Genomic DNA, 27839 nt, shown 5'->3' on the forward strand with positions numbered 1-27839 from the left:
GCCATGTTCTGGAATACCTCCTGAAGGACCTGCATGTGTTAATCTCTAAGTTAACTTTTTGTTGTTGCTGTTAAATAAGTAGAAGGAATACACTCTAAAATAACAATAAAAATACACTATTGTAAATACATAAACTAGTAACATTTTCATTACTATCAAGTGTTATGTACTGTACATAATTATACATGCTGTACTTTTATACAACTGGCAGCACAGTAGGTTTTACACCAGCATTACCACAAACATGAATGATACATTGCACTATGATATTATGATGTCACTAGATGATACGAATTTTTCAGCTTCATTATAATCTTATGGGACCACCTTTGATAACCATGTATCATTGTTCCAAACATTGTTATGAGGGTCATGACTATAGTTACTTTTCTTCTCCCACTCTCCTATATGTGAGGGGATTTTTCTTGGATCTGTAATGTGAGAACCTTGTCAAAAACCTAGAAATAAAGCCCATCAAAGTATTAAGGTTGCCCTAAGACTAGGTCAACAGCAGTTTTTTAATACCAAATAATCCATACTCACTTCCAGTAATTTGTCAAAATTATCATGCAAGTGTTCTTACCGTTTTATGACTCCAGCAGCTTTTGTTCAAGATATGCTGATCTGTGCTGTGCTTGGCTATGATTCTTTCTTTTCTCCTGTGTCTCTAGATTTTAGGGTAACAGTTTGCCCTGTGATCTGAATTCTCTGATGAGTCTTAGAAAAGTCATATATTTTTGGTTTGTTTAGCCTTTTTTCTTTTTTTAGGGTGGGAATGATGACTTGCAAGCTGTATTACATGTTGTAGCTGAAAACCAAAGTCTGTGTTCTTAAAATTTGTATATATCTGTTCTGTATTTCCTAATGATCACCTCTTTAATTACTTAATGAAAAAATACAACAGTTTTTACCACTACAGAAGCTTTTCTCAACTAAAACGTGCCTTAACCCTTAATGAATGTTAACTACTCATCATATACCCAGATTTACCTTTTTTTCCTTATAAATAGTACTTTTATATTTGCATAAGCGGTAGACCAGATTCCTAATCCGTTCGATAGTATTTTTCTTTAAAAGTGATCAGAAAAATTCTTTTTTTGAAATTATAATTTCATTAATGGCATAGCAAATACCATATTCACAACCTGGGCAATTAACATCTCTGGAGCTTTAGGGATCAAATTTAATGAAACAATAATAAGTACTAGGTTATTAAGGATGATTGGGAGGATAAGTTTCTTGTCGTTCTTTCTGATTCAGTCCACGGTTTGGATGAGAACACTAAACTCAGGAGAATGTTCCCAGAGAGGTGGTATAACTTGTATGAAAAATTAGAGGCTGACATGTATATTGTGGTGTTTAGGTGAGGGTAAAGGGACTGTGGCTAGAAAATGAAAAAAAGGCTGAAGACTATAGAAATTTGTTATCATTGTAAAGTTTAGGTGGGACAGAAAAAAATATCTGAAGGTCTTGAAATCTGAAAAGTATAGATTTAATAATAATTTTATCTCATAGGAACTGTAACATATTGATAATGCCCAAAATCTTTAATAGGTAGTGGAAACGTTTAACTTTTTTACTTGGGATATTCTATCTAATTAATGGCACCATTAAATATTAGTAGCATGCACCATTCGAGAGTGAATGCTTTGTAATTGAATTCTCATTATAACCAATGCAATGGAAACATGTTAGACTAGGAGTTGAGCTCAACCAAGGTTTTAGTTCTCCTCTAGACCACTAACCACAAAGTAGGGATGTCTTTTTATTCTTTACTCTGCACCAGATGCCAGCCTGGAGATGCTCAGCACTTCTTGAATGATGAAATGAGTAGATGGACTGACGGGTGAACCAGTAAACACGAATGGCTTTTTGTTTCTTTATATGTAAAGTAAGAAAGATGACAAGGAATTCTGCTAGGTTATCTTTGAATTTTTTACCTATTTTTATGATAATACGTACTTTGGTACAAGTACCCTGAGAACTTCAAATTAAATTCTTTTGAAAGAAATAAAACATTTTGTTAAATACACATCTTTTAAATGCAAATTGAAAAGCAAGTGTCCTTGGATTTCAGAGGCTTTTTTTTTTTTTTTTGAGACGGAGTCTCTCTCTGTCTCCCAGGCTGGAGTGCAGTGGCGCGATCTCGGCTCACTGCAAGCTCTGCCTCCTGGGTTCATGCCATTCTCCTGCCTCAGCCTCCCCAGTAGCTGGGACTACAGGCGTTCGCCACCAGGCCCGGCTAATTTTTGTATTTTTTTTTTTTTAGTAGAGACGGGGTTTCACCATGTTGGCCAGGATGGTCTCGATCTCCTGACCTTGTGATCTGCCCACCTCGGCCTCCCAAAGTGCTGGGATTACAGGCGTGAGCCACCGTGCCCGGCCTCAGAGGCTTTTTAATATAGATAAAATTTAAATTGAGTTCTTTAGCCAAGCTGAATAAATGTACGAGGTAAAAATGCAATCTCTTCATAAGTTTCACAGAGTAAACACTGGAAGTTGCAATAATAAATATGTAAAGTTTTTGTTTTTATTACAAATGTAAAGGATTACAGGTAGTTTAACATTTGGAATGCAGGTATTAAAGTACTATAATCAAGTTGGAAGAAGCAGTATAAATCTGAAATTTTCTCAGTAACCAGTTGAATACATTTAGACTAGAGAATGAATCATTTATTTCAGTTCAAAGTTGCAGTGTCTGAGTTGAACCGCAGAAGGAATAAAAAACTCCAAATTTGTTTAAGAATAGCAGATAACTGAATTCCAAGTGATAGCCTGTGATTTTCAAGGCAGTCAGAAAAGTTTCATGGAAGCCAAGTGAAGGGAAAGCCAAATGTCAAATGTGGCATTCCTTCATTCAGTAAGCATTTATTGATAGATTGCAGTATTCTAGGCAGAGGGATTGAAGAAGGCCAACCATGATGACCTCTCTAAGTCTATTGAATTTGCCAATAATACACTTGCACTAAGTGGTCCTAGTGAACCTAAATCTCAAGTCTGCTATTTTCTTAATGCCCATTTTCTTATCCAAATAACTTGTACATTAGGCTTGTAACTGCTTTACTTAGATGCTTATTTTCTATGACTCTAAATATATATCATTGCTTTTAACCATTTTTATACTATGAAAAGGGATAGCCTTCTGCTGCAATGAGATTTGTGAACATATATTTTAAAAGAAATATATCAACTAAACATCTGGTTTTGGACATACTCTGTATCCTCTCTTCCACTAATTTTTTTTTATTATTATTATACTTTAAGTTCCAGGGTACATGTGCATAACGTGCAGGTTTGTTACATATGTATACATGTGCCATGTTGGTGTGCTGCACCCATTAACTCGTCATTTACATTAGGTATATCTCCTAATGCTGTCTCTCCCCGCTACCCCTCCCCACAATAGGCCCCGGCGTGTGATGTTCCCCTTCCTGTGTCCAAGTGATTTCTTTGTTGAATTCCCACCTATGAGTGAGAACATGCAGTGTTTGATTTTCTGTTCTTGTGATAGTTTGCTGAGAATGATGGTTTCCAGCTGCATCCATGTCCCTACAAAGGACACGAACTCATCCTTTTTTATGGCTGCATAGTATTCTGTGGTGTATATGTGCCACATTTTCTTAATCCAGTCTGTCACTGATGGACATTTGGGTAGATTCCAAGTCTTTGCTATTGTGAATAGTGCCGCGTTAAACATACGTGTGCATGTGTCTTTATAGCAGCATGATTTATATTCCTTTGGGTATATACCCAGTAATGGGATGGCTGGGTCAAATAGTATTTCTAGTTCTAGATCCTTGAGGAATTGCCACACTGTTTTCCACAGTGGTTGAACTAGTTTACAGTCCCACCAACAGTGTAAAAGTGTTCCTCTTTCTCCACATCCTCTCCAGCACCTGTTTCCTGACTTTTTAATGATTGCCATTCTAACTGGTGTGATATGGTATCTCATTGTGGTTTTGATTTGCATTTCTCTGATAGCCGGTGATGATGAGCATTTTTTCATGTTCTGTTGGCTGTATGAATGTCTTCTTTTGAGAAGTGTCTGTTCATATCCTTTGCCCACTTTTTGATGGGGTTTGTTTTTTTCTTGTAAATTTGTTTGAATTCTTTGTAGTTTCTGGATATTAGCCCTTTGTCAGGTAGTAGATTGCAAAAATTTTCTCCCATTCTGTAGGTTGCCTGTTTACTCTGATGGTAGTTTCTTTGCTGTGCAGAAACTCTTTAGTTTAATTAGGTCCCATTTGTCAATTTTGGCTTTGTTGCCGTTGCTTTTGGTGTTTTAGACATGAAGTCCTTGCCTATGCCTATGTCCTGAATGGTATTACCTATGTTTTCTTCTAGGGTTTTTATGGTTTTAGGTCTAACATTTGAGTCTCTAATCCATCTTGAATTAATTTTCATATAAGGTGTAGGGAAAGGATCCAGTTTCAGCTTTCTACTTATGGGTAGTCAGTTTTCCCAGCACCATTTATTAAATAGGGAATCCTTTCCCCATTTCTTGTTTTTGTCAGGTTTGTCAAAGATCAGATGGCTGTAGATGTGTAATATTATTTCTGAGGGTTCTGTTCTGCCCATGGGTCCATATTTCTGTTTTGGTACCAGTACCATGCTGTTTTGGTTACTGTAGCCTTGTAGTATAGTTTGAAGTCAGGTAGCGTGATGCCTCCAGCTTTGTTCTTTTGGCTTAGGATTTAAGATTGTCTTGGCAATGCGGGCTCTTTTTGGTTCCATATGAACTTTAAAGCATTGTTTTCCAATTCTGTGAAGAAACTCATTGGTAGCTTAATGGGGATGGCATTGAATCTATAAATTACCTTGGGCAATATGGCCATTTTCACAATATTGATTCTTCCTATCTATGAGGATGGTATGTTTTTCCATTTGTTTGTGTCCTCTTATTTCACTGAGCAGTGGTTTGTAGTTCTTCTTGAAGAGGTCCTTCACATCCCTTGTAAGTTGGATTCCTATGTATTTTATTCTCTTTGAAGCAATTGCGAATGGGAGTTCACTCATGATTTGGCTCTCTGTTTGTCTGTTATTGGTGTATAAGAATGCTTGTGATTTTTGCACATTGATTTTGTATCCTGAGACTTTGCTGAAGTTGCTTATCAGCTTAAGGAGATTTTGGGCTGAGATGATGGGGTTTTCTAAATATACAATCATGTCATCTGCAAACAGGGACAATTTGACTTCTTCTTTTCCTAATTGAACACCCTTTATTTCTTTCTCCTGCCTGATTGCCCTAGCCAGAACTTCCAACACTATGTTGAATAGGAGTGGTGAGAGAGGGCGTCCCTGTCTTGTGCCAGTTTTCAAAGGGAATGCTTCCAGTTTTTGCCCATTCAGTATGACATCGGCTGTGGGTTTGTCATACATCGGTCTTACTATTTTGAGATACATTCCATCAATACCGAATTTATTGAGAGTTTATAGCATGAAGGGCTGTTGAATTTTGTCAAAGGCCTTTTCTGCATCTATTGAGATAATCATGTGGTTTTTGTCTTTGATTCTGTTTATATGCTGGATTACATTTATTGATTTGCGTATGTTGAACTTCTTCCACTAATTTTTAAAGGTTTTCCTCATATAATCTACTTCTTCACTGTGGTTCATTTAATTTTTTCCTAATTGGAAGATAGCACAAAGAGTTGGCAGTATACATTTCTATGTGACTTTAAGCATGTACAGAAATGTTGCAACTTCAGTCTGATTAGGAATAATGATAAAATAATATAAATATAAATAAGGAATAAAATAAATTAGAAAATTAGGGGCTCCAAACCTCTTTAAAGTATTTTCCTTTTGTTATAACCCATTTTTTTTCTTATATGAACTCATTTTTATGATATAGTCTTGTCATTAGGGCAAATCATAGACTTGAATTAAATGATCACTAGACACCACTTTATTTTTTTAAGTTTTTGTCAGCCTCCATCTATTAATATATCTTTCCTTCTATTTCTCCAGCCTAGTGCCTTATAACAATAGGAGCTCTATAAACAGTACTTTTTTTTTCTTTTTTCGGGGGTGGGGAGACAGTCTCACTCTGTTGCCTAGGCCGGACTACAGTGGCACAATCTCGGCTCACTATAACCTCCACCTCCTGGGTTCAAGTGATTCTCGTGCCTTAGCCTCCTAAGTAGCTAGGATTACAGGCATGTGCCACTACACCCGGCTAATTTTTGTATTTTTAGTAAAGATGAGGTTTCCCCATGTTGGCTAGGCTGGTCTGGAACTCCTGGCCTCAAGTAATCTGCCTGCCTCCCAAAGTGCTAAGATTACAGGCATGAGCCACCACACCTGGCTATAAACAGTACTTAAATGGTGAGTTAGCACTTTCTTGTGAATTTCTGTAATACACTCTATTCTTTCCCTACTCTTTGCCTCCTGACCAGATTGATTCAGTAGGAGCTACTATTGAAGATAATTAACCTAGGAATGAAGTTGAATGGTCTCCCCTTGGTCTTCACTGATATCTTTGTGGGTGGCTCCCCCACTCAACCTTCTCTGTTCCTACCCCAGCAGAAGGTTGGGACTTCTTTTTACAACCCACAGAGGATGGATGTCTAGCTTCACCACTTGGCCTTTGCTGGTAGGGTTGGGGGTGGGCTGCTGTTTTTTTCTGTGGTGTTTAGCTAGAGTGGAGTGGTTCTTGTTGAAAAGCTTCTGTCTTGCTAGGCTGGCCTGCTTCCTGGATAGAGAGGGCATGCTTTTCTTGGGGCTTTTTTTTTTTTTTCCTGGGTCTCCTCCCATTGGTGTTTTTGGGTTGTTGGCGTCTCCAGTACCCAGTTTGAAATACATGAGACAAAAAGAAAATACATGAAACCAATCAACGAACCGAACAAACAAACAAAGAAACAAATACATGAGACAAAAAGAAAACCCATCGTTTTGTTCCTTGGATCCTGAGCTCCCTTGTCAGACTGCCACCTTCTCTCCATCTTCTGAAAACAGAAGTTTTGCAGGAACATAGAATTTAATTTACAAAAGTTATATTATGCATAACCTTAGAACAGTTGACACTGTGTTTGCTCACTAATTACTTGTTGAATTGAAATAAAGAATAGGTGCATATTTCTTGAGATGTTTGTATCCATTTAAGATCTTTGTGATTTGAGAAAGGAATAGGTAAGTAAAATAAACACCTAAAGCAGTTCTACCAAATTAATTTTCAAATCAACAATTTCTACATCTTTTAGTAAACAATTTATAATTTAGAGGAGGAAAGATAAAAAGTTTTATATTGAACAATAACCTCAGTCTTTTAGGATTGTTACATGAAATTCATTTTGGATGATCATTTATCTTTTAATTCTTCTAGTGCTGTAGATTAAATGAGCCTGGTGTTGTATTACTAAACTATAGATCCTTTGTGGAGCCAGTGGAGGCTTTCTATTCTAAACCATAAGTTCTCACTTATTTTGGGGCTGTCCCACACCCTGAAAGATAAAGATTCAAATGAGTCAGGTGATCTTTTCACAAATGCAATTGGAGTGTTCAGTGTACATTTTTAAAAGTACTTTTACTTTCAGCTTGAGTCACTCTTCCCAGGCTTTATCTAGGCTTAGGTTAGCTAGGGCTGTGTCCCATGATGTACAGTCCCTTTACACAATGTTGGAGATCAAACTTGGCTTCATGTCTTGCTTCATATTCCCACGGCCTCTCAGAGTCCTGTGGATGATGACTGAGGAGACAAACCATGCAAGCAACATACTTTTTAAAAAGTCAGTTTCAATAATGACTTAATTTTAAGTTATAATTTCATGGAACACTTTCATCACTTTCTGTTTCACAGTATTTTACCCAGTTATTAATTAATCTAAGTAGTGTATCTTCGGGAGGTAAGACAGTTATTTCCATTTTACGGATGAGGAAATCAAGAAAAGTCATTTAGTTTATGACTTATCCAAGAGCATTCAGTGAGTTGAGATTAGAAGTGGAACAACAGACCAAGATTGGAACTCTAAATGTTTTCTTTAACCACCATCCTGTGCTTAGCCCCATAGACCGTGCCAGTAACCAAATTAAATTTATTTATCTTTCACAATGAGAACAAGGGGGAAATTATCCAATTAGAATTTTGTTATAGACATGGTCTGTAAATATCTAATTTTCAGTCTGATGCATCAAGAATGTTAAATCATTATCATATGTCCTCTTTCATATGTAGTATAATAGAAAGCCCGTAATACAAGATGATAATTTTTAAAAAAATATTCTTATTAAGAAATATGGTAGTTATTTGAAAATAAACAATTCAGTTTAATTTTTTACAATGTAAAGAAAAATGTGATATGTACATAGCAAACATAAATATAGTACATATACTTTTCATTAGATATATTCTATATCTGCACTTCATACATTATACATACACAATATAAGACACTGAAAATTTGGGATAGGTTTATAAACTATCGATGCTACCACATGAAAGAATACTGTTGTGTGAAATAATTGGAATTTGGGAACAGGCTTATTTAATTTTCATCTTCGCCTTCCCCATTAGTTTAAATGTATTTAAATATTTATCTAAATACGGTGTCAGATTGGTCTGCTATAATAAGAATACCGTAGACTAGGTAACTTAAACAACGGATATCTACTTTCCCTGGTTTTAGAGGATGGGAAGTCCAAAATTAGGGTGCCAGCATGGTCAGGTTCTGGTGAGGCTCTCTTCCTGGTTTCCATATGGTGGCCTTCTTGTTGTATCCTCACATGGCAGAGAGAAAGGAAGCAAGTGTTACTGAGTCTCATATGAAGGCATTAATCCCATCATGAGGATTCTACCCTCCTGACTTAATTGCGTCCCAAAGGTCCCACCACCTCATACCATCTCTTTGAGGGTTAGGGTTTCAACACATGACTTGGGGAACACATAACATATAGATATAGTTTCTTTTTAGAGTAGTTTGTTTCATGTTGGGAAAAAGTTACTCAAAATTAAGGGCCTAAATTCTAGATACACCTCTTAGTCTGCTAAATATATTGATTATGGAAGCACATTTGCAGGATTGTCTTTGAGAGTTGGCATCCTGACACTGCAATTCATTTGTATTGTAGCATCATCATGGAGATTTCCTTTGTGCTTCTTCCTTTTCACACTTTCTCCTATTCCTGAGATTCTCTTTATGCACTCTATTAAAATTCAAGTCAACATCAGGTAAAGCTGGGTCATAATGTATTGCTTTTTCAGACAGCGGCTTCTGTTTTTCACATTGAGTATTTTCTTTAAAATGACTCAGTTTGAAGTGATACTAAAGAAGTTTAAAATTAGAGACCATAGCTCAGTTATCTAAGATTAGGAATGCCTATAATAAAACTAAAGTATTATCAGGCACACCGCCTTGCGCTTACAGTCCTAGCATTTTGGGAGGCCAAGGTAGGAGGATCACATGAGGACAGGAATTTGAGGCCAGCCTGGTGGGTAACATGGTGAGACCGTATCTCTACAAAAAATAACCAGAAAATTGTCTGGTCATGGTGATATGTGCCTGTAGCCCTAGCTACTTGGAAGACTGAGGTGGGAGGATCACTTGAGTCCAGGAATTCAAAGCTGCAGTGAGCTATGATCACACCACTGCATTCCAGTCTGAAGGACAGAGTGGGACCGTATTTTTAAAAAACAACACAACCTATTTATTATACATTTTATATCCCAAGTCCAAATTAATTATTCCTATGTTTGAAGTCCCATATTATTTGATTATTAGCATTTATTTTATTTTGCCTTGTATTATATGAGCTGTTTACTTGATCCTCACAGAGTGTAATAAAGTGCTTTACACTTTGCCTATTCTCAAGTACATATTTTAGATTAAATTTATCCCCCTAAAGAAAAGATCAACATGCGACCCCTTTCTGATATCTGGTCCATTAGTGTGGATATGTTGATTTTGTTTTTATTCCAGCTTGCTTCTCTTTAGACTATCAAATTATAGATTCATTTTTAGTTTTACTTTCTATTAATAGTGTATTCACTAGTTAGATTGTTTTCCCAGTATTCTTTTAATTTCTCATGGTAAGAATAGATTATCATTTCTCAATTACTTCTAAATATAAATTCCCTTCTAATAAATGCCATTTAGATATCCAGTCCAACTGTAACAGTGCCTACCACACAGTAGGTGCTCAAAAAATCAAAAAATGAGTAAATGGATGAATGAGTGAACTAACGAATGCTCCTTACCGCCTGTCCATTTGATAGTTTATTCATGTATGTATTTATCAATATGACTGCTATGTTCATATATTTGCTGTTGCTAAAAATTCTTAAACTTCTCAGTGGTAAAGGCTGACTCTCTGCAAGTGGGCGTGAACATGTTACCTCAAACCTATTAATTTAAGATGTAGCAAGTTAATATTATCCAATGTAGATTGATAGTCTAAGACCCACTAAGAATTGCATGGAATTGTTATATAGATTAAATGAGGTATACAAATGTAAAGGGAGTCTGTATAACTGTAAAGTACTACACCAAGGTTAGTTTGGTTAAGCACACTTTTATTAATATGGAACTAATAATACGTGTTGTAGTTACTAACTATATTTCTTAGAATATGCAATGTACGTTTGAGCAAACAGACTGGATTATATAAATTGTCAAGATTGGAACTAAGCTCTTCAGGAGTATCTAATTCTTGGCAAGGTGTCTTTAGGTGTTCCTAAATAATTGGAGGATGTAATTATGAGAAAATTTATAAATGAATAACTAAGTATGTACTGTTGACAGATCATTATTGAAAAGCAGATTTCTAGATGTCAGCACTACAACTTAAAAGTGAAGCTTTTTATTTTGAATGAAATATTAGTAGTTTGGGTTTATTTGTACAAAATATTCAAAGACTGGATGTTGAAAGATTAAACTTGTCTCTAGAGATTATTTAAGAACAAGACTAGATTTTCTCTTCATTTGAAATTAGAAATGAAGGAAACAAGTAAAATGGTTTATAGTTGAAAATGTATTGTGAATTGGAAAGGATTTTCAGTTCCACTCAAGAAAACATTTAAGTCCATTAGTAATATCTGGCCTTTTAATTTTAAGCCAAAAGCAATTTACTAAGGATAGTCTAACTTTAAAAAAGTCACTGTGAAATATGTTTCTTGGTTTACAGTTTTGAGCGTTTGGAAAGCTATATAATTTTTTTCTTACCTCATACAAAAAGAGAGCATTTATCTTTTTTCTATAAAATTTTCTTTTCACTGATGTCATTTTGTTATGCTCCTTGCATTTGTACAATAGGATAGTACAAAGTACTGTGGTCTTATTATTCAATGGAAATGTGGCCTTTCAGGGATCATTTGCTGTCTAGAAGTCTATTTACCAGTAGTTACGAACAGGTTGTGCTTCACCGTTAGGTTGATGTGGTTGCAAGGCAGCATTTTAAAAAGAGAAGAGTTTTAAATATCATGCTTGGAAAAGATCTGAAGGACAATTAAAATCTAATGTCTAATAACCATTTTAATGCAGATATCATTTTAAAATTGTTTGTATTTTGTTCCCTTTCTTTGGTATAATAAGTCCGTTAGTCATGATTTCTTTTAATAACCTATTTAGGATTTTAGGCAGATAAAGGCAGTTGTCTTAACCTCTAAACAACATATAGTGTATTTAAATACATATGTATGATAAATCCTTGCAATTTTAGATCAAACCCTTTTGGAAGTCCAGATGTGGTCTGCACACTGGTTGAGTAGAAATTCACTTTTTTTGTTTGTTTGTTTGTTTGAGAGATGAGAACTTGCTATGTTGCCCAGGGATCCTCCAGGCTCAGCTTCCGGAGTAGCCGGGACTATAGGTGCACTCTACTGCGCCCAACTCCCAAGTTCATTTCTGTATTGACTTCGTAGAGTAACTTGCTTAACAAATTGATAATTATACATACATTTCAAAAAATATGTTTAGCCTTGCTAAGAGAAAAACAAAATCTTTCAAAGAATCATTAAGCAATTTCAATTGCATTGGTTTATATACAAACAATATATTGTTTACAGTGTCTAGCATAACTTCTTTGTATATGCTCATTTTAGTAACAGTACAAGGCTGAATGAGGGAAACATATAATAGAGAAATGGCAAGCCGACTGAAAGATATAGTTAAAATAGTTTCTTAATTCTGTTTGTACTTTCCAATATGGTAGCCACTAATGATGTATAGCTGTTGAGCACTTGAAATGTGGCTAGACTGCAGTGAGATGTGCTGTAAGTATAAAATAACACACCACATTTTGAAGACTCGATGCAAAAAGAAAGAATGTAAAATATCTCACTAATAACTGATATGTATTGCTATGTTGAAATAATGTTTTAGAACATATGGTTAAATAAAATGTATTATTAAAATTCATCTTTTTTAAATATGACTACTAGGAAATTTAAAATGATATATGTGCTTGCATTTCTAGATAGCACTATTAAACAGCACTGATCTGTATGATCTTAAACATTACAATTATATATTGGATAACTGCAGCTTTAGCTTGTGTTCTAGAAGGAGTTCAGATGTTGTACCTGTTTTGGCCGCATTTTCCTTCTTTGTATTCTTCTCTCACTCAGCCTTGGTCCAGTTTGAGAGCTGTTAGTGTTCCAGCATAAGATTCTCTTCTTAATCCTCTTTTTTTTTTTTTTTTTTTTTAAAGACTGAGTCTCACTCTGTCATCCAGGCTGGAATACAGTGGCGCAATCTTGGCGCACTGTAACCTCCACCTCCCGGGTTCAAGCGATTCTCCTGCCTCAGCCTCCTCAGTAACTGGGATTACAGGCGTGTGCTACCACGCCTGGCTAATTTTTGTATTTTTAGAGGCAGGGTTTCACCATGTTGGTCAGGCTGATCTCGAGCTCCTGACCTCATGATCTGCCCACCTCGGCCTCCCAAATTGCTGGGATTACAGGTGTGAGCCACCGCACCCGGCCAATCCTCATAATATTTTAAGATGATTTCATCTTCCTTCCTCTAGAGGTCACAGACATTGGCAAGTCATTCCCTAAGTTAATATGAATAATATTATATGTTTTGAAGAAGTGAAATCTGTGGTCTAGCTACCTTTCAGATTCCCCTTTTCTCTCAGAGGAAGGCTTTTGCCTGCATGGTAGTATTGTCACAATCTGTAACTTATAGTTCAGATTCAAAAACCCCTTTTCTTACTGGAAAGCATGTACAACAACAGAGAAAATAAAAATAAATTAAAAAACAGCATAAACACCATTTTTAGAAGGCAAAAAAAAAAAAAGTCTGCAAACCCCAAAGTGCTGCTTAAAGTGATTGAAACCCAGCAGAGAGGTGAAACAGCACTGGGGGCAGGGAGCTGAGAGGCCAGCGTGGTGACAGATTTCAGAACGCACCAGCACTAAGGAACTACCTGAAGGCCTGGCACCAGCCCTAAAGACCAAAGGCTGGAGCTGGTGCCACCATGGTCAAAGCTGAGATCTGGCATTAGGCAATAGCCACTTAGTCAGGGGAAGGAGGAGAGGGAAACAGAAGGTGTGGGACAGTATCTAGTAGGATCAGACCTCAGCTGGCAAACAGAAATACATTTTCTGAAGTTCAGGTGTCATCTTGGAGAGTAGGCCTGTTACTCTTGGGACAACGGTCAGTGAGGTAACTAGGCAACTGAGGGGAGCTAAGCTGGCTGCAGAAGCTCTCCTGGACCTAGTGATGCAAAAAACTAATTTGAAAAAGATAGTTTCACACTGTGGCATGGAAAAGAGAGCTCTTGAAGATTGGAAAAGGCTGCCTTTATCCCTCCTTCCCCCAGCCCTTCCCTCTCTGGAACCTCCTACCTGGTTCAGGAAAATCTAATCTATTCAGCCAACTTTGTAACCATAAGTTACAAAGTGTATTCATATGGCATCAATTCAAACATACTATTAAAACAGAAGGAAAACACATGAGAAAGAAGCATACTGGCAGATTAATTCTTCCCTGGTCCACTCATCGAACCTGAGTGCACTAGTGCTTCTGCTTGTCTACTTAGATCTTGATTTTTTTGGTTTCTTTTATTAAAACATAATGTTTTGAAGAGTAGAAACTATTGTTCCAGCACAAAATGTAGTATCTACATCCTAGAAGGCCTTTTGTACTTTAAGATGGTGTAAATGCTTGGGTAATAGCATTTATCATGATTGGAAAAGGATTGCCATCAGTCTCTCTAGATTAGGAAAAAGTGGTCTCAGAATGGTGGATTTTTTAGTTTGCCGCCTTCTTCTTTTTTTTTTTTTTAATGTTAGGGAAGCTATGAAGTGTACTTATGATTGCCAAATTCACCTACTGAAGGCTACTTTATGCATAGTGTGTGGCATTCATCCATGAGTTTCAGATAGGGAAACAGGCACTGACATTAAGGATCCCAGACAATTTGCTGACTTTGAAGCATTAAATGGGTAGTTACTGTTCAATTTTTTTCTGTCTTTTTACTTAGGAGACTTTTCATAGGTTGAAAGCACAAAGAACCAAGTATAATAATAGTGTTCACATCTTTTCTAGATAGCATATTCCTTTCAGATGAAGGCTCAAGACCTGCATACTCACTCCCCCGCCCCGCCCCTCCATCCCCAAAAGAATAAAAACATACTCCAAATTGCATGTGATTTTAGGTGGTTTGAAGATCCTCTAAAGCTTCTCCATGGGCCCTGAGTTAATAACTCCCATTTTAAAGAGTATACTTTTATTTTTTTCTTCTCACGGTGGAATCTTTTGGACTTCTTGTTTCTAGAGGGTCAGTAAGGCAGGCTCTGGATTTCTGATGTCATCTTTTCAGTTGTTATATTTAAAATTGGACTTATAATTTACTTGTCTTATTGACTGATACAGTAAAATGTAAATGATTATTAGTGTTTTGCTTATAAATTGCTTGACTAATTTTTGCCTACTATCTAAAACATTTGCCAAAATTTCTCAAATAACCATTGCTAAGCTTAATTCATCACATTAAGCTTGATTCATCACCTTTTTCCTCTTTAGGGGAATTGACTTCTCTTTGTGTAGTCATATTGATTTAACAAGAAGTATTTTAATGTCTTCGTTGTTTGAGGAAGAATTGGCAGACCTAAATATATACCAGTTTCGTATTATTTAGAGTTATAGAGTAATGATTCATGTGATAGGTTCTTGCTGGTTTTAAAAGTATGTATCTAAAACCATTTATGAGTTAATTTTTATGTAGGTAATTTAATTCCAAAAACTGTGTCAGGCTGAGTTAAAGAAGTTACAAAACATTTATTTGTGTGTTGTAGACATAAGTTGTTTCACTTTATTTTAAGCTTCCTTGATATTTGCTTAAGTTACATTTTTATCTTGCAAAATAGTTGGAAACAAGCATGCCATTTTCAGGTATTATAGTAGAATTCTGTTTTGAAAAAGTACTAGTCAAAAGAGGTTTTTTTCTAACTTTCAGATTGCTGCTTGGAACCCTTTAAATTACAGAATCATATTAATGTGCCTTTGTTACCTGATATCTGACAAGGAATCTATTCATGCTGTTTCTTGTTTATAGTGCCAGTTCTTTGTATCCCTAAGTTATTTATATAAAATAGATAAATTTACAGTGTCTTTTTTTCTTCTCACTAGCCATGTGTTTTATCTAATAGTAAAGATTATACCTTGAAAAATAAAATACAGAGGCACCTCTATTTTCTTGTAAAATGTACCTGACCTCAGAGATAACGCCTTGCTTTACCTCATTTTACCACCAAATACAGAGTTATTTCTTTTCTACTGAAAAAAAAGCACTTCAATGCATTGATGACATACTTATCTCATTGATGCATATTCATTCTAAGGCTTGTCTCATGATGCTTGCTTGCTGCTGATGATTTGCTCATCTTAATTTTTTTTTAAAGTCATGAGAACAACCTTTGTGTTTTTGGAGTCAAGGAATATTGGCAGATTCAGTTTCTGCTTGTCTTCTTAACTGAAGTCTCTTTATTGTTGGGATCTCTTATGGTATTCTACTGATTTCTCTTTCCTTCTCTACTCTCCATTCTGCCTACTCCCTTCCAAATAATTCACATCTAAGACTCCTGAAACAGAAGTGTTAGTCTTAGGTTCCTTTACATATCAACACCATTTTGAGTATCACCTGCTAGAAATTGAAAGGAGGCTCTGAGTTTGTGAGTTCCACGGTAGTAACAACCAAACTTCAGAAAATGAAGTGGAAAATTTCAGTTTAATCATAGCAATAAATTCACTTTGTCTCTACTGACCATAGTCATAATATTTGCAAAGTGATGTTTCTTAACTCTTATACTACAGATGACTTCAGATGTGTTAGTACCAGCTAAGAATGTAATACCACAGCATTTAAAAAAATTTGCATGAATCTCGGGTTTCTTTTTCTAACGCTAAATTAAGGAAGAATTTTAGGAAGCTGTTAAGCTTCTTCATTACATATTTCTATTTATGCTTCATCTGTCATCTCATTTATAGGAATCCTTCCTTAAATTTCCCTAAGACCAGGTAATCTTTATCTTGTTCAGATCATGTTAGAACTTTAGCTGTCAGTTTTGGTTTTGCATATCAAAATATTTTAGGGAAAGTAATCTACATATAAGTTTGCTTCATATTCTTTCACTAAAAAATCTGTATTACATTTCTCAAGTATATTTTAGACTGACATTATACCACTGGTTAGTTTTTCTACAAGGAGACGTGTTATTTTTTGTTTGTGTTGCTTTTTCTTATTTATCAAGCAACCATTGATCACCTGCCATGTGTCAGGCACTATGCTTAGAGGCTTGGGATTAGGATATAAAATGTCTTATGATGACACTTGACAGGTTTTGATAAGAGACTCTTAAAATATGAAACCTTTATCAGTGTGAGTTTCAGTGTTGAGTCGTAGTGCATCTAAAGGAATTCCATAAAACCAGCATTTTAGTGTTAGGGTTGAGAAGTCTTTAGTAATGAGAAGACTACTATACTACATGGTTCATGTGAGCCTGTAATCAAATTCACCAGTTTCTTTTAGGTTTCTTCAAACTTGCTGCCTCTTTAAGATGATGAGCTCCCAAGAGTGGGGAGCTCTACCTGGTCCAGAGTCTGACATATACTATAAATAAGTAATATATAATATGATTGATTAGTGTGGATGATTCAAATTCCATGAAGAGGGAGAAGATGGGAAAGAGCCAAGATGAATAGAAGTTTAGCCTAGTTTTCCTCCCTTGTTGCCTTTCTCTTTTTTCTCTAATTCCCTTTTTAAGAAGCAGACCATGTTGACTGAAGATACCCTCTGAAGAGGCTGGATAGAGCTTTTCAGGCCCAAACTTAGATTTGATTATGTTCTGGGAGATTAATTATCCTTAACCAAACTTCTTAATTATTATTTTTTAATGAATTTGGGAGTATCCATGGTTTATTAAGTGAAAAAAATTAAGATGCTAAATAAAATATTTTGTATCTTCCCATTAGGTTAACATACACTTAGATAAAAGTTTCATGTTCCTTTGATCATAAAGGAGAGTGAAATGATTCACTCCCATCTTGATCATATTGAATATCATAGGAAGGAGGAAGAGAAGATTATTAACAGTTGCATTACATACCTTTTATTGTTTGGCTTGTTATGGGAAGGCATTACCCTGGTAATTAAACAAAATCAATAAAATAAAACAATAAAATACATAAAATTTAAACAATAAAACACAGCAACAAAACAAAGGATTGAATCTGTCTCTTTTAATATAAGCAGTTGCATTGGCCTCTATTCAAGTTTGCCTATGTACAACACAAATATTGTGATATGTTAGAAAGAGGCCAAAGCTTGCCAAGCTTAAGGTGGGTCCTGGTATATTTTTCCTCAAAACAAGGTACCTAATAATCTACATTAAGCTAAACTGAGAGATACCACATTAGTGATTCTTTCCAGATAAAGATCCTCTCTAAAGTGATTCATCAGCTTCCCCTGGGAAGAATTGCGGCATTACTCAAGCTTATTTACTTATTTATTTATATATATTTTATTTTTCCAAACTTTTAGATTCAGGATGTACATTTGTAGGTTTATTACCTGGGCATATTGTATGATGCTGAGGTTTGGAATATGGGTGATCCCATCACCCAGGAACTGAGCATAGTGACCAACAGTTTTTCAACCATTGCCTGCCTCCCTTCCTCCTTCCTTTAGTAGTCCACATTGTCTATTGTTGCCATCTTTATGTCTATGAGTACCCAGTGTTTAGCTCCCACTTAAGAGAACCTGCGTTTTCTGTCCCTGTGTTAATTCTCATAGGACAGTGGCATCCAGCTATATCCATATGGCTACAAAGTACATGATTTTGTCCTTTTTTATGACTCTGTAGTATCCCACGGTGTATGTCTACCACATTTTCTTTAGTCCACCGTTGTTGGACACCTAGGTTGATTCCATGTCTTTAGTATTGTGAATAGTGTCACAGTGAACATGCAAGTATGTGTGTCTTTTTGGTAGAATGATTTGTTTTCTCAGCTTACTGCAACCTCTGCCCCTTGGGCTCAAGTTATCCTTCCACTTCAGCCTCCTGAGTAGCTGGGACCGCAGGCATGCACCACCACACCTGGCTTTTTTTTGTTGTTTTTTTTTTTTGTATTTTTAGTAGAGACAGTGTCTCACCATGGTGCCCAGGCTGATCTCGAACTCCTGAACTCAAATCTGCCCAATTCAGCCTCCAAAGTGCCGGGATTACAGGTGTGCGCCATGGCACCCAGCCCAAAATTCATATTTTAATAAAAGGGATGCATATCTAATGTTTACTAAAGGATTATTCAAGTTAAAATTAATAGTCACTATAGTGAAGACCAATTTAACTTGTATTCTATAAGTGAGACACTGAGGCGATTCTTTGTATTTTGGTTATAGTTCATGTTTCCGTCAGCATTTTGTAGAGAGTTCTATGAAGCTGAACTCATCCTTGAAATTTAGAGTTGCCATAATTCTTTTTAATGTGGTATATAACAATCTCAATCTTTCTGGGATCTGTAATTTCAAAAACAACATTTTTCTTTTTGATTGATCATAGCTATTATTGGAACAGCTGGTAACATGTGACATAGTACTATAATTTAGACTGAAAAAATTGATTTGTGAATTATATCCACTCAGCTTAAATTTCTCTGTTTCTGGTCTCCAGAGCGTCTTTTGTACTTCTTTTTCTGCAGAAACGGCTTCTTAACATAATGTTCTTACATTTTCCCAGGGGAAGAGGAAAACTCCATGGTCAATTTTCTTAGCTGTCTGAAGCATAAAAAAGAAACTCTTTACACAAAAATAGAGGGAAAATCAAAGTAAGGTTCAGAATTTCCCAACATAGGAAATCAAAGATTTATTCCATTTAGCTAACAAATGCACTTTACACACTGTGTGTGTGTGTGTGTATGTATGTGTGTGTGTGTGTACTTCAGCATTTCTGTTCATCCTGCAGTCAATGTCAAGGAGATGAGAATTTACAAATATGATGATTCAGACGATTTCAGATTTGAGACTAATTCCCACATAAATCATTCTCCCCTCTCTTCTTTTGTAGATAAAAGTAAGCCATAGAATAGTTCTTAGGATCATTAGATAACAAGTTAGGTAGGGAACTATTATGTATTTAATGATTTCTCTGTTAAAATTCACTTTTCAGCTATTTACATAAGTATTCAAATAATAAATCAACTATCCATTTAGAATGATTGGGAAGATCAGTTTAGAAATTTTTTATTGTAAATTGACAAATTGTCATTACAATTACAATATTTATGCGGTACAAAGTGATGTTATATGTACACAAAGTAGAATTATTAAATCAAGCTAATTGACATTTTTCACCTCACATACTTACACTTTTTTGTGGTGAGCACATTTGATATTTGGTGTCTTAGCAATTTTGAAATGTATAATACACTGTAGTCATTATGCTGTGCACTATATCCCAAAAACCTATTTCTTCCTAATTGAAACTACACTTTGATCAACATCTCCCTATTTCCCCATCCCCTAACCTTTGGTCACCACCAACCATTCACCTCTCTTCTATAAGTTAGATTCTTTTCAATTTCACATGTAAGTGAGAACATGCAGTGTTTGTCTTTCTGTGCCTGCCTTATTTCACTTAGCATAACATCCTCAAGATTCTTCCATGTTGTCAAAAATGGCAGAATATCTCTCTTTAAAGGCTAAATAATATTCCATTGTTTACGTATACCACATTTTCTTTAACCATTCATCTGTTGATGGACATTTAGGTTGATTCCATAACTTGGCTATTGTGAATAGTGCTGCAGTAAACACAACAGTGCAGATACCTCTTTGACATATTGATTTCAAATCCTTTAGATATATACCCAGAAGTGGGATTGCTGGATCATATCATAATTCTACTTTTAGTTTTTGGAAGAAGCTCTATGTAGTTTTCCATATGGATGTACTAACTTACATTCCCACCAATAGTATGCAAAGGTTTCTTTTTTCCTTGCAAAAACTGGCTATCTTTTGTCATTTTGATAATGTGGTGGTATGAGTTGGTATCTCATTGTGATTCTGATTTACATTTCCCTAATGCTTAGTGATATTGAACAATTTTTCATATACCTGTTGGCCATTGGTATGTTGTCTTTTGAGAAATGTCTATTCAGGTTCTTTGCCCATTTTAAAATCAGATTGTTTTCTTGCTTTTGAGTTTTTTTGAGTTCCTTATGTATTTTGGGTATTAATACCTTATCAAATGTATGGCTCACAGATATTTTCTCCAAATCTGTAGGTTGTCTCTTCACTTTGTTGTTTTCTTTGCTGTGCAGAGGTTTTTAGTTTGATGTAAATCCATTTGTCTATTTTTGCTTTTGTTGCCTGAACTTTTAGGGTAAAATTCAAAAAATCATTGCCCAGACCAATGTTGTGTAGTTTTTGCTCTATTTTTTTCCAGTAGTTTTACAGTTTCAGGTCTTACATTTAAGTCTTTGTCTTAGTTTGTTTGTACTGCTATAACAAAATACCACAGACTAGGCAATTTGTAATGAACAGAAATTTATTTCTCAGAGTTCTGGAGGCTGAGAAGTCCAGAGCAGGGGGCTGGTATGTTAATCAAGGGGCTAGGATATGATTAGGGCCTTTGTGCTAGGCCAGGCTGTGGTGGAAGGTAGAAGGGAGGAGAGAGAGGGAGAGAACCTCTGTCAAAAATCAATTATCCATAAATATGTGGATTCATTTCTGAGCTGTGTATTCTCTTCCATTGGTCAGTCTGTCTATTTTTATGGCAGTACCATGCTGTTTTAATTACTATAACTTTGTAATACAGTTTGAAATTAGGTAGTGTGATACCTCCCACTTTATTCTTTTTGCTCAAAATTGCCTTGGCTATTCAGGGTTTTTTGTAGTCCCATAGGAATTTTAGAATTTTTTTTTTCTATTTCTGTGAAAAATGTCATTGTAATTTCAATAGGGATTGTATTGAATCTATAATCACTGGGTAGTATGGACTTTTAAACAATATTAATTCTTCTAATCCATGAACAAGGAATATCATTCCATTTACTTGTGTCTTCTGTTTCTTTCATCAGTGTTTTATAATTTTTAGTGTGTAGGTCTTTCACTTTCTAAATTTATTTCTAAGCATTTTTTTCATTTTTTAACTATTATAAATGGGATTGTTGATTTCATTTTTGGATAGTTTGTTGTTAGGATATAGAAATGCTACTGATTTTTGTCTGTTGATTTTATACTCTATGACTTCTCTGTATTTGCTAATTAGTTCCAACAGGTTTTTTTTTTTTTTTTTTTTTTTCCGTTTGGTAGAATCTTTACAGCTCTCTCTATATAAGATCAGCAAATATGGACAATTTCACTGCTTCCTTTCCTATTTAGATGCCTTTTCTTTCTTTCTCTTGCCTACTTGCTCCAGTAAGGACTTCCAGTACTATGTTGAAGAGAAGTGGTGAGAGTAGTAATCTTTGCTTTGTTCCTGATCTTAGAAGAGAAGGTTTCAACTTTTTATTGTTGAATATAATGTTATCTGTTGGCTTGTCATATGTGGTCTTTAGTATGTTGAGGTACATTTCTTTCATACCTAGTTTTTCGATAATTTTTTATTATGAAAGAATTTTGTCAAATTCCTAGTGCTAATATCTCAGTTTTCAAAAGTAATCTAGATTAATGATTAAAAATGAAAAAATCAAATACATGTAAATGGGGTAAATGCTTGCAGGTAAACTTTTTATGAAATTTAAAATCTTAAAATTATTTTGGATGCTCATTTTGATGTCTGGGTCATTTCCAACTAAAAAAGGGTTATGATGTGGGAAAACATGTTTATAAAACTTGTAGAATTATTTCATCTATAAAATGTTAACATCTGATAAACAGTTCAGGATTTCTTGCTTCCTAAGCTTTCACTAAAGTTTAAAGTTATTAAAAATAAAAATACTAGTTAATATTAAAAAAAAAAAGAATTTTGTCAAATTCTTTTGCCATAGCTAATAAGATGATCATATGAGTCTTGTTCCTCATTTTGTTAATGTGGTTTATCACATTTATAGACTTGTATATGTTTAACTGTCCTTTAATTCCTGGGATAAATCCTACTGATTGTGATGTATGATCCTTTTAATGTGCTATTGAATTTGATTTGCTAATATTTCGTTGAGGATCTTTGCATTTATGTTCATCAAGGATATTGGTCCATAGTTTTCTTGTAATATTCTATCTGGTGTTGGTATCAGGGTAATGCTGGATTTGTTAAAAGAGTTGAAAGTATTTTCTCCTCTTGGATTTTTGGGAAGAGTTTGGTAGTGTTATTCTTTAAATGTTTGGTAATAATCAGCTTGAGGCCATCAGGTTCTGGGATTTTCTTTGATGAGAGACTTTTTATTACAGATTCAATCTCCTTACTTGTAATTGGTTTGTTCTAATTTTCTATTTCGTTATGATTCAGTTCTGATAGGTTGTATATGTCCAGGAATTTATCTGTTTCTTTTAGGTTATCTAATTTATTGGCATATAGTTGTTCATAATAATCTCTGATGATCCTTTGTATTTCTAACGTATCCGTTGTAATATCTCTTCTTTCATTTCTGATTTCATTTATTTGGATCTTTTTTTCTCAGTCTAGGTAAGGGTTTGCCAGTTTTGTTTATCTTTTCAAAAAATCAATTCTTAGTTTCATTGATTTCTTTTTCTATTTTCTAGTCACTAATTTTTAAAATTTCTGCTCTGATCTTTATTGTTTCCTTCTTTCTGCTAACTTTGGGCTTTTTCTGTTTCCTTAAGATGTAATATTAGGCTGTTTGAGATCTTCTTTTTTGCTATAGGTGTTTATTGGTATAAATTTCCCTCTTAGAACTGCTTTTGCTGCATCTCATCAGTTTTGGTATGTTGCTTTTTGTTTGTCTCAAGGTAATTTTTTGATTGCCCTTTTTATTTAGAATTATTTGCAGGCTCATTTTGCTGTATGGTCTGTGAACAGCTATAGATTTTCTTTTACCTCTATATATATTTTAAACAAAATTTGGGGGATGAAGTCTGTATTGTTTACAGCTTTATTGAGGAATAATTGATTTATAATAAACTGCACATATTTAAAGTTTTCAAGTTAATCAGTTTTTACATATGAAATCACTGTTCCCGGGATAAGATGATAAACATGTCCATCACCCCCAACATTTTCCTTCTATCTTTTTCTAATTCTTCCCTCTTCTTCTTCTCTTTTTCCATATCCTCACTCCCTTCTCTGGCAATCATCTGCTGGATAGTATTCATTTTCTATAAATTTATATCAATAGTAACATACAATGTGTGTTTTATTGAGGAAGTGTGTCTGGCTTCTTTCAACGTTGAATTCAGCCATGTTGTCACATTTATCAACAGTCCTCTTTTCTTTGCTGAGTATTATTTTGTTGTGTGACTATATCACCATTTACTAGTTGATGGACATTTGAGGTATTTCTGATTTTTGGCTATTATGAATAAATTGCTTTGAAACTTGGGTACAAGCCTCTTTGTGGACATACACTTTCATTTATTTAGGGCAGGAGCTGGCAAATAACCAGATAGCAAATATTTTAGGCTGCATAGGCTTGCATTCTTCCTTCTTGCACTGTGGTCTGAAAGCTCCAGGTAGGAAACCAGGGTAGTCATGGGCTGCACTTCATTTGCCTCCTCTCTTTCAGGTACCACTGGCTTGCTCTGCCTGTTGTTCAGTTTCTGAAAACCATCATTTTGTTCGTTGTGTTTGTGGTCTTGTAACTCTGTCTTGGCTGAGTCTATACATTTTAATGTAGTTATGTTTCTTTTTTAAAAGTTTAGTGCGTTTGTATTTAAAATCATTATGCCAAGATTATGTGAGAATTTTGTTTTTATATTATATTTATGCAGTTCTATGCTAAGAAGGGGATGAATGACTTCAGGGTTTTCTAGAAGCTTATCTCTTAAAATATTCATCTATCACTATTAAAATATGTTAATATATCAATTAATATTATACCCCTTGTTTAGGAGTCAATCTGTCTCTCTTACTGATTACTTATGTTGTTTTTTTCTTTGTGTTTTTTGTATTATATAGTACAACCTTTTATGAAATACAATACCCATATAGGAAGTTCGTAAAACATAAATATACAGCTTAATGAAATTTTATGTAACTAACACCCATTTAATCACTACTTAGGGCAAGAAAAATAATATTGCCAACACCCTAGAGGCCCTAACATGCTGTTTTTCAATCACAGCTTTCTCCCACCCAAAGATAGCCAGTATCCCAACCTCTGTGGTTTTTACTTCTTTGCTCTTCTTTACACTTTTACTACTTAGGTAGTCATCTGTAAAATTAGTGTTTGCTGTTGCCTGGTTTTGATCCTTATATAAATATAACTGTATTCGTTCGTTCTTGCATTTAACTGTATTAGTTTGTTCTTGCATTGCTATAAAGAACTACCTAAGACTGGGTAATTTATAAAGAAAAGAGGTATAATTGACTCACAGTTGTGCAGACTGTACAGGAAGCATGCCTAGGGAGGCCTCAGAAAACTGACAATCATGGTGGAAGGCAAACAGGAAGGAGGCACATCTTACATGGCCAGAGCAGGAGGAAGAGAGAGCAAAGGGGGAGGTGCTACATGCTTTTAAACAACCATGTCTCCTGAGAACTCATTCAGTATCATGAGAACAGCAAGGGGGAAATCCACTCCCATGAGCTGGTCACCTCCCACCAGGCCCCTCCTCCAACACTGGGGATTACAATTTGACATGAGATTTGGGCGGGGACTCAAATCCAAACCACACTTTGTTCTTTTATGTTTAGCTTCTTTTGTTCAGTATTAGGATTTTGAAATTCATTCATGATGTTGTATGGAATTCATTGCTTTTCATTGGTGTATAATACTATATATAGGCACTTGTTGGATAGCAGTTTGAGGTGCTTACCAGTAATAGCCAAACATACTGCACGTGTGCTTTAGGACACATGTATTCACACAAAATTGGAATTGCCAGATCCTAGGGTAGTCATATGTTCAAGCTAGGAGATAATGTGTGTTATAAATTTCATCTACTCACTGGCTTCTTTCAGTCTGTAAATGATCTCATTTTAACTTTTTAAAATGTTATTTATTTATTTTTGAGATGAGGTGTCTCACTCTGTCACCCAGGCTGGACTGCAGCGGTGTGATCACAGCTTATTGCAGTCTTGAATTCCTGGGATCAAGCAATCCTCTCACCTCAGCCTCCCAGGTAGCTGGGACTACAGGTGCATGCCACCATACCTGACTAACTTAAAAAAAAAATTAGACATAAGGTCTTGCTACATTGCCCAGGGCAGTCTTGAGCTCCTGGCCTCAAGTCTCCTCAAGCGCTAGGATTATAGTGTGAGCCACTACACTTGACCAATTTTTTTTTATTTTAAAATAATTTTAGACTTACAGAAAAGTTGCAAAAATATTTCAGAGTATTCCTGTATATCTTTCATATTGCTTCCCCCATTTTTAATATCTTACATAACCATAGGACATTTATTAAGATCTCAAAATAAACATTGGTACAATGCTATCAACTTTCATACATTTATTGTTCTACTTTTGCCAGTTTCCCCAATAATATACTTTTTCTCATCTAGGATCCACTCCAAGATCCTATATTACATTTAGTTGTCGTGGCTCTTTCATCCAATCTGTGATAATACTTTCTTCTTGTTTTTCATGACCTTGATACTTTTAAAAGAATACTGGTCAGTTATTTTGTAGACTGTCACTTAGTTGGAGGAATTTTACTGTAAACAAGAACTGTCTCTTCTTTCTCATATATTTATTTATATTGGTATAAACTTTTTTTTTTTTTTTTTTGAAACAGAGTCTTGCTCTGTTGTCCCAGGCTGGAGTGCAGTGGCGAGATCTCGGCTCACTGCAACCTCTTACTCCCGGGTTCAAGTGATTCTCTTGCCTCAGCCTCCTGAGTAACTGGGATTACAGGCACCCACTACCATGCCTGGCTAATTTTTGTATTTTTAGTAGAGACGGGGTTTCACCACGTTGGTCAGGCTGGTCTCGAACTGCTGACGTTAGGTGATCTGCCCGCCTCCCAAAGTGCTGGGATTATAGGCGTGAGCCACCATGGCTGGCCTGCTGTAGACTTTTAAAAAAATATTCATTTATTTATTTTTTATAGAGACAAGTTCTCACTATGTTGACCAGGCTGGTCTTGAACTCCTGGCCTCAAGCAGTCCTCCTGCCTTGGCCTCCCGAAGTGCTGGGATTATAGGTGTGAGCCACCACACGTGACCTATTGGTACGGACTTAAGAATAGAGTTGATCCTTGAAATATGCAAGGGCACCCTTGCAGTAGAAAATCTGCATATAATTTTTGACTGCCCCTCAAACCTAGCTACTAATAGCTTACTGTTGACTGGAAGCCTTACCAATAACATACACAGTCAATTAACATGTATTTTGTATTTACATGTGTTATATACTATATTCTTATAATAAAGTAAGCTAGAGAAAAGAAATATGCTATTCATTAGACATGAGTGGATCATCCTAAAAGTCTTCATCCTTGTCATCTTTATATTGTGAAGGCTGAGGAAGAGGAGGGGTTCTTGCTGTCTCCATGAGGACAGGGGTAGAAGAAATCTGCGTATAAGCAGACCTACGTGGTTCAAACCCATGTTATTCAAGGGTCAGAACTGTATTTTATTTTATGGGTTATAATCCAATACTATAACTTTATTTCAGTGTTTTGATTTTGATTTGACCACTGGGAGCTCTTTCAAGTTGGCTTCTGTGTCTTTTTGACATGCATTCCATCATTTTTCAGTACTTCCTTACTTTCTATACCATAAGATGTTCCAGAATCTTCTGTTTTCTTTCCTCCACCTAGGAATTAGCTGTTTCTCTAAGGAGCCCTGGGGTTTTTTTTATTGGTGAATGATAGTTAGAAATAAAAATCTAATCCTAGGTGTGGTCATTGCTTCTGGGTGTCATTTTAAGCCCTCTCTGTTGACAGAGCTAAGAATGTATCATATACTAACAAGCAGCAACATGTATATTTATATTTATTTCTTCTTCCATCTGTCAGTATATTAAAAGGCTTGAGGACTTACTGATGGTCCTTATCCAACATCAAAATGTTAATTCTGTCCTTTCTCCTTTTCTTATTTGTAACTCTTTGTACAGTGAGAAACCTGCATCTCATTATCCATGATATATTTGTTTGTTAAATCCTAGTATATATTTTCGTAATTACTAACCAGTACCCATATGAGAAACAAGTTTACTGACTCAAGTACGGTGTTTGTCTACAGTTCTTTTTGTCTGTAGCCTTGCAGAATATAGTCAAAATACTGTTTTCTGAAGTTACTTAAAGTAGCTCCTTTCATCCCCATCACCCTTAATGTGTAT

At 35.4% G+C, this 27839-nt stretch overlaps 1 protein-coding gene and 1 non-coding gene across 4 annotated transcripts in view; both read left to right on the plus strand.

Moving 5' to 3' along the window:
• RNGTT (RNA guanylyltransferase and 5'-phosphatase) overlaps nucleotides 1-27839 on the plus strand; it is a 334659-nt gene that overhangs the window by 231144 nt on the left and 75676 nt on the right. The window lies entirely within an intron of this gene.
• LOC114677848 (small nucleolar RNA SNORA73 family) lies at nucleotides 7532-7717 on the plus strand. Its single transcript, XR_003729278.1, has one exon. It is a non-coding gene; the product is annotated as a small nucleolar RNA SNORA73 family (small nucleolar RNA).

Source organism: Macaca mulatta, chromosome 4, assembly GCF_049350105.2.
Source record: "Macaca mulatta isolate MMU2019108-1 chromosome 4, T2T-MMU8v2.0, whole genome shotgun sequence".
Classification (NCBI taxonomy): Eukaryota; Metazoa; Chordata; class Mammalia; order Primates; family Cercopithecidae; genus Macaca; species Macaca mulatta.